The sequence below is a fragment of the Cebus imitator genome, unplaced genomic scaffold (assembly GCF_001604975.1).
Source record: "Cebus imitator isolate Cc_AM_T3 unplaced genomic scaffold, Cebus_imitator-1.0 Scaffold460, whole genome shotgun sequence".
Lineage (NCBI taxonomy): Eukaryota > Metazoa > Chordata > Mammalia > Primates > Cebidae > Cebus > Cebus imitator.
In genome coordinates this window covers 1047623-1056055 of record NW_016107775.1, presented here as the reverse complement: position 1 = coordinate 1056055, position 8433 = coordinate 1047623, and the positions used below count along the sequence as shown (strand labels likewise).

General features: G+C 38.7%; 1 protein-coding gene across 4 annotated transcripts in view; it reads left to right on the top strand.

Moving 5' to 3' along the window:
• The window catches only part of BEND6 (BEN domain containing 6), a 74831-nt gene that overhangs the window by 64874 nt on the left and 1524 nt on the right, over window positions 1-8433 (top strand). The gene's annotated exons all lie outside the window — the stretch shown is intronic.

Sequence of the window (8433 nt, the reverse complement as noted above, 5' to 3'; positions counted from 1 at the left end):
TTTTTGAGATGGAGTATCACTCTGTCACCCAGGCTAAAGTGCGGTGGCGTCATCTCGGCTCACTGCAACCTCCGCCTCCCATGTTCAAGCAATTCCCTCCCTGCCTTAGCCTCCCAAGTAGCTGAGATTATAGGTGCACGCCACCATGCCCAGCTAATTTTTGTATTTTTAGTAGAGACAGGGTTTTACCATCTTGGTTAGGCTGGTCTTGAACTCCTGACCTCGTGATCCACCCACCTTGGCCTCTCAAAATGCTGGGATTACAGGCAGGAGCCACTCTGCCTGGCCGGTCTTTAAATTTTTTAATTAGTTGTTATTGTTTAATAAAGATGTATACCAAGATACTTGCATCATACCAAGAAAAAGAATAATTTTGGGGTGAGAGTTCCGAAGTAAATACACTTTCTTTTCAGGCCTTGACCCAGGCAAAGCTGTGAAGTGGAATTTTGCCAGCCACTGTCCTGGCCAGCTCACTTGTACTTACCCCTCCTCTCTCTCTACTATTTTGATGGAAAATATGTGAAACCATGTGTATGACTGCGTTAATATTTTCATTGATTAATAGAAGTATGTGGGTAACACATGAGGGTAAGGCCCACCACGGATATTCCCTCTTTTCTTTCCATTTTCTTGACTTCTGTCTTTGACTTGTATTTTGACTGTCCTCTGCCTAACTCTAGCCACTTTTGAGACCATTTTACTTGCTTTCATTTCTTCTGACCGTGTTTAAATGAGATGTGGAGCTAAATGTAATGCAGTAATCCCCTGCCCCCAACATCCTATCTGTTACTGACTACCACTCCATTCTCCCCGGAGAGTCCCTTATTTCGTTACACAACTAAGACCAGCTCTGCTGAGAGTCAGCAATGTCTGTCATCCTGAAACAAAAACAAAAAAAACTACTACTTGAAACAACTGCAGTAAAATTCTTTCCCTTGGCTCACACATACTGTTAGATAGACTTTAAAAGTAAGAAAACATGGCTGGGTATGGAGGCACATGGCCATAATCCCAATGGTTTGGGAGATTGAGGCAGACAGATACTTGAGCCCAGGAGTTTGAGACCAGCCTGGCCAACATGACGAGGCCCTGTCTGTACAAAATACAGGAAAAAAAATTAGCCTGATATGGTAGTGCACACCTGCAGTCCCAGTAACCTGGGAGGCCGAGGTGGGAGAGAGGTTGAGTCTGCAGTGAGCCGTGATCGTTCCACTGCGCTTCAGCCTGGGAGACAGAGTAAGGCCTTGTTCCCCCCTGCCAAAAAAAAAGTTATAAAAAATAAGAAGATAAAGTTACCGGTATCTTTTATTTCCAAGTGATAGTAAATTTCAGTAGATTGTGATCTCACAGCTTTTCAATTATTAGATAATAGCTTAAATATGCCCTTAGTACTTCCCATTTTGACATGAGGCTACCCACCCAGTTATCTTGATGTATAATGACCAAGTTCTCTTTTTTTTTTTTTTTTTTTGAGACAGGGTTGTTGCTTTATTGCCCAGGCTGCTTTTGAACTCACAGGCTCAAGCAGCCCTCCTACCTTGGCCTCTCCAAGTGTCAGAAAGCACTCCACCCATCAACTAAGTTCCTTTTCTTTTCTTTTTGAAACGGAGTCTTGCTCTGTAGCCCCGGCTGTAGTGTAGTGGTGCGATCTCTGCTCACTGCAACCTCCATCTCCTGGATTCAAACGATCCTCCCACCTCAGCCTCCCGAGTTGCTGGAACTACAGGCTTGTGCCACCATACCCAGCTAGTTTGTGTACTTTTAGTAGAGATGGAGTTTTACATGCTGGCCAGGCTGGTCTTGAACTCCTGATCTCAAGTAATCTGCCCACCACCACCTCTCAAAGTGCTGGGATTACAAGCATGACCCACAGTGACCAGCAAGGTCCATTTTTTTTTTTTTTTTTTTTTTTTTTTTTTTTTTTGTTTTTTTTTTTTTTTTTTTTTTTTTTTTTTTTTTTTTTGAGATGGAGTCTTGCTCTGTAGCCCAGGCTGGAGTACAGTGGTGTGATCTCAGCTCACTGCAACCTCCACCTCTTGGGTCCGGGTTCAAGCAATTCTCCTACCTCAGCCTCTTGAGCAGCTGGGATTACAGGCACAAGCCACTATGCCCAGCTACGTTTTGTATTTTTTAGTAGACACGGGGTTTCACTATGTCGGCTAGTCTGGTCTTGAACTCCTGACCTCATGATCTGCCCTCCTCAGCCCCCCAAAATGCTGGGATTACAGGTGTGAGCCACCATGCCCAGACGCAAGTTCCTTTTTTAAATGCTATGTTACCAGACCTCCAAGCCAAGTGGCTATCTTTTGGTGCACACTGTTATATTTCAGAGCTCTGTAAAGCATTTTAATATCCTAACCTCTTGTTTTTCAATGTTTCTGACTTCTAAGGAGAGGCACAAAACTCATCTCTGGCTATATCAGCCAGCAAAATGTTAAAGAAATGAAAGTTAAGATACTTTTATATCAGTTTTGCTTGTACCTAACACTGGAAGTGTTATTATATCCCTTAGCTATGGCATTAATTTAAATTGAAACAAGGAACAGACATTTTGCTATGAACCTTGTACCTTTTGGACCTGAGCCTAGCTTGTTTAGACTAGAAATGCATATATTTTGAATCAGTAATGAAGATTAGCTAGAATGGAATTTTTTAAATTTGTAGATATCTTTCATTTTAAGTGTAGCTGATGTCAATTTATTGCAAAAAAAAACTGAGGAAAATGTGCTGGAAAAGACGGTCATGTACGACCCAGTTTGGACATGCTGGATGAATTAATCAGATATAGCACCATCTAGTGGAACGCTGCTATATTTTTCTCTTCTGAGTCATTTAACTCACAGGAGCCTAAAGGTGATGCTACCAAAAGTATTCTTTGGAAAAATCACTTTTCTAGCATAGTCCCTGTGGTAGACTGTGCCCTCCACTCAGTACTGAGCTCAGGTTGTCACTGGTGGCTTAGATTTAAAAGGGCAACCGTTTCCCAGCTATGGCTCAGGTCTGTGAGGGTAAGACCTAAACTCCTTGCTTCTTTTTTTTCATCTATTCTCTCTTATTTCCATGGCTGCCCTGAAGTTGCCCGTACCTCTCACTTGCCAAGAGCTTGATTTTTTTCCAGGCTGTCTTCATTTTTTACTTCTTTCTTGCACGTGTTGAAGAAAAATTTATGAGATTTACAGAATATTAAATCACCTCTATAACATCCAACTAAGTGACCAAACAGCCTTCTCCTGAAATTTCCAAAGCGGCCTCAGTGTATATAATCTCTAGCATAATGTTACATAACATATATTATAACTTATAGGTGTTCTAATACAGTGGTGCTCAAATGGTGGGGGGCAACAGGGAGGGAGGTGTGATTTAGCCACCTTCCCCCAACAGAGTATTTAGGAATGTCTGGAGATATTTTCGATTGTCACAACTGGTGGTACTTCTGGAATCCAGTGGTCAGAGGCCAGGGATGCTGCTAAACATCCTGCAATGTATAGAAAAGCTCCCTCACAACAAAGAATTACCCAACCCAAAATGCCAGTAGCGTTGAGGTTGAGAAAACATGGTCTAATATGATTTCCTCATTTGGTCTATTTGATTTCTAGGGTTTTTATATATTTTTGTAGCTATTATAAATTGGGTTGCTTTCTTGATTTCTTTTTCAGTTGGTGTATATAAATGCTATTGATTTTTGAGGGCCGGGGTTGGGTTGGAGATGGAGTTTTGCTATTGTCACTCAGGCTGGAGGGCAAAGTCGAGATCTCTGCTCACTGCAACCTCTACCTCCTGGGTTCAAGCTATTCTCCTGCCTCAGACTCCTAAGTAACTGGGATGATTATAGGCACCTGCCACCACACCTAACTAATTTGTGTGTTTTTAATAGAGATGGGTTTTCACCTTGTTGACCAGGCTGGTCTGGAACTCCTGACCTGAAGCAGTCCACCTGCTTCAACCTCTCAAAGCTCTGGAATTATAGGCGTGAGCCACCATGTCCTGCCTCAATGCTATCAATCTTTGTATGTTGATTATGTATCCTGCAATTTTACTGAGTTTGTTTATCAATTCTAACAGCTTTTTGGTGGAGTCTTAAGGTTTTTCTAAGTATACCACCATCATCTACTAACAAGGCTCATTTAATTTCTTCCTTTTCAATTTGGGTACCCTTTATTTCTTTCTCTTAACAAATTTCTCTGGCCAGACTGCTAGCATTATGTTGAATCAAACTGGTGAAAGTGGGCATCTTTGTCTTGTTCCAGATCTTAGATGAAAGGCTTTCAACTTTCAAATTCTCTCCACTCAGTACAATGTGAGCTGTGGGTTTGTCACATACGGCCTTTATTATTTTGATATATGTTCCTTGCATGCCCAATTTATTGGGGGGGGTTATTATAAAGGAATGTTTAATTTTATAGAATGTTTTTCAGCATCTACTGAACTGCTCATGTGGTTTTTGTTCTTGGTTGTGTTAATGTGATGCATCCATCTTTGCATTCCTGGGATGAATCCCACTTAATCATGGTGAATGAGCTTTTCAGTGTGTTTTTGAATTTGGTTTGCTAGTATTTTGTTGAGGATTTTTGTATCTAGGTTCATCAGTTATATTGGCCTGTAGTTTTCTTTTTTTGTTATGCCCTTCTGTGGTTTTGGTGTCACGGTAATACTACTTTGTAGAACGAGTTTGGAAGTATTCCTTCCACTTCAATTTTTTTTGAATAATTACAGTAGAATTGGTATTACTGTCTTTTCAAATGTTTGGTAGATTCAGGGTTTTCTTTGATGGAAGGCTTTTTGCTATAATTTTGAACTTTTTACTCCCTATTGATTTGTTGAGGTTTTCTATTTCTTCATGGTTTGATCTTGCCAGGAATTTAACCATTTCTTCTAGGTTTTCCAATTTGTTGGCATAGAGTTTTTCATAATAGTCTCTAATGATTCTTTGTATTTGTGTAGTCTCAGTTATTATGTCTCCTTTTCCATTTCTGATTTTATTTATTTGGACTTCTCTTTTTTATTTCTTAGTCTAGCTAATGGTTTGCTGATTTTCTTGCCTTCTGAAAACACCAGCTTTTGGTTTCATTGATCTGGTTTTTAAAATCTCAATTTTGTTTATTTCTGCTCTGCTCTTTATTATTTGTTTCTTTCTACTAATTTAGGTTTTGTTTGTTCTTGCTTTCCTAGTTCTTTGAGGTACACTATTAGGTTATTTGAAGTCTTGCTACTTTTTTGATATAGGTGTTTATTGCTGTAAACTTCCTTCTTAGTACTTCTTTTGCTGTATTCTATAGATTTGGGAATGTTGTATTTCCATTTACATTTGTTTCAAGAAATTTAAAACTTTTCTTCTTAATTACTTCACTGGTCATTCAAGAGTGTGTTGTTTAATCTCCATGTGTTTGTGCATTTTCTGAGATCCTCATGTCATCCGTTTCTAGTGCCATTCCATTGTGGTAATAAAAAATACTTAATATGATTTCCACTGTTTTGAATTTATTGAGACATGTTTTGTAGCCTAAATATGGCCTATTCTTGAGAACGTGGCATGTGCTAAAGTTTTCTGTGTTTTATAGCAGTTGGGTGAAATATTCTGTCAATATCAGTTTGGCCTATGTGATCTATTGTGTAGTTTAACTCCAAATGTTTCCTTGTCGATTTTCTGTCTGGATGATCTGTCCATTACTGAGAGTGAGGTGTTTAAATTTCCCTATATTATTATATTGCAGTCTTTCTCTCCCTTTAGATATATGAATGTTTGCTTTATATGCTTGGGAGCTCTTGTGTTGTATGAATATAACATTTTTAACTGTTATATCTTCTTGCTGAAATGACTCCTTTATCATTGTATGGTGACCTCCTGTGTCTCTTTTTACAGTCTTTGACTCGTAGCCTGTTTTACCTGATATAAGTACTCCTGCTCTTCTTTGGTTTCCAGTTGTATAGCATATCTATTTCTATACCTTCACTTTCAATCTATGTTGTCTTTATACGTGAAGTGGCTTTCTCATAGGCAACATGTAGTTGGGTCTTGTTTCTTTGCCATTCAACCATCCTCTGCCTTTTAATTGGAAAACTGAGTCCATTTACATTCAATGTTATTATTTTTCTTCAAGACAGAGTCTCACTCTTCTCTAGGCAGTGGTGTGATCATGGCTCACTGCAGCCTCAACTTCCTGGACTCAAGCGATCTTCCTACCTCAACCTTCTGAGTATCTGGGACTATAGGCACATTCCACCACATCTAGCTAGTAAGCTAGGATCTCACTATGTTGGACCAGGCTCAGTGTTATTATTGATCAGGACTTACTACTGCTATTTTGTAGCTTATTTATTTTGTAACTCCTCTCTTCCTTTCTTGCTAACTTTCTTTGTGGTTAAATGATTTTCTCAGATGATATTTTGTAATTTTTTTGCTTTTTATTTTTAGTGAAGCTATTATAGGTTTTCACATTATGGTTACTATAAAGCTTATGCAAAATATAGACATAAATTATTTTTAAAATATGATGAAAATTTTTATTACAGAGACGTTCTAAAAAACTTTATAAAGGTTTTCTTAGGTCTACAGTTTAATTCCATTCACCTCACATTTTGACTTTATGTTGCCTCAATGGACATATTTTTATATTGCCTATCTTTTTTTTTTTTTTTTTTTTTNTTATAAAGATGGAGTTTCACCATGTTGGTCATGACGCTGGTCTTGAACTCCCGACCTCAGATGATCCACCCACCTTGGCCTCCAAAGTGCTTGGATTACAGACGTGAGCCACCACGCCTGGCCTATATTGCCTATCTTTTATTAGGTTGCTGTAGATATTATTGTTTTGATAGATTTGTCTTTTGAGCTTTGTAGTAGTGTTATAAGTGGATTGTAAACCACAAATACAGTGTTAGAGAATTTTACGTTTGTCTGTATAGTTAATTTTACCAGTGAGTTTTGTACCTTCAGATGTTTTGTTCTTGTACATTAGCATTTTTCTCTTTCAGACTGAAGAGCTCTCTTTAGATTTGATAGATAAGACTGTTGGTGGTGAATTCGCTCGGCTTTTGTTTTTTCTGGGAAATATTTTATATATCCTTCATATTTGAAAGATGACTTTTTTGGATGACAGTGTTTTTTCTTTGAGCACTTTGAAAATATTGCTGTCTCACTTCCTTCTGGCCTGTGTGATTTCTGCCGAGAAGTCTATTGTCAGATGAATTTGAGATCCTTCAAATGTTAGTTGCTTCTTTTCTCTGGCTGCTCCTAGAATCCTCCTTTGTCCCTGATGTTTGAGAATTAATTATATTCCTTTGAGTAGACTTATTTAGGTTGAATGTGTTTGGTGTGCTCTGGCCTTCCTGTACCTGGATATTTAGCTCTTCCTCAAGTTTTGGAAAGTTTTCTGTTACTGTTTTTAAAAAAGAGCCTTCTACTTCTTGCTCTTGTATGATTCCCTCTTGAACAATAGTAATGCTTACATTTGGTCTTTTGAGTTAGATTTCTGTATCTTGAAGGTGACCTTCATTCCTCTTCATGCTTATTTCTTTTTGCTCCTCTGTCTGTATACTTTCAAAGAGCCTGTCTTTGATTTCACAGATTATTTTCTCCACTTGATCCCTTCTGCTGTTAAGAGCCTCTAATGAATTTTTCAGTTCTGCAAATATATTTCTCAATTTCAAGATTTCTGTTTGATTTTTAAAATTATTCCTATCTCTTTGTTAAATACCTCTGATAAATTTATGAATTGCTTTTCTGTTCCCTTGGAGGTCACATAGTTTCCCTAAAATAGCGATTTTTGAATTCTTGGTCAGAGTTCGCATATGACCATCTCAGTAAGGTCAGTCACTGATTTCTTGCTTTGTCTGTATGAAGAGGTCATGATTGCCTGTTTGTTATTATTTCTCGTGGGTCTACATCTATGACTTTGCATTGAAGACTGGTTATTCATTTCAGTCTCTTTGCTCTGGCTTGTTTTGGTTTTTATTGGATATGTTTGCTCTGAAATGATTTGTAATATACCAGTTGATTTTCTGTCTTTTTTCCCAACTGGGTCACTGCCTTCTTTTTGGCACTAGCTGGTGCCTTAAGCCCAGGTTTGCCTCAGTTCTAGCCAACAATCAGAGTGCTGCCTAACCTGAATGGGGGATGTCTCGAAGAGGATATCCTGGTAAGGTAGAAAGGCTCGCTAGGGTTGCATACTAAGGGGACCTATGGAATAAACCTCCTACAGTGTGGTGCTGCTGAACAGGCACTCTGATTTGGTGCCTTAAGATGATGAGGAAGCTCACTGTCCACCTCGATCTCACTTTTTGCAGTGTAGAAACTGTAAGTCAGAAAGAAAATTTCCTTGTGCTTGACGCTAGGGATACTAAGGGGAGAGGATTATGGATAAGGAAGCCTGAATCTCTCACCACCTGCTTGGAGTGTGTGTGTGTGTGTGTGTGTGTGTGTGTGTGTGTGTGTGT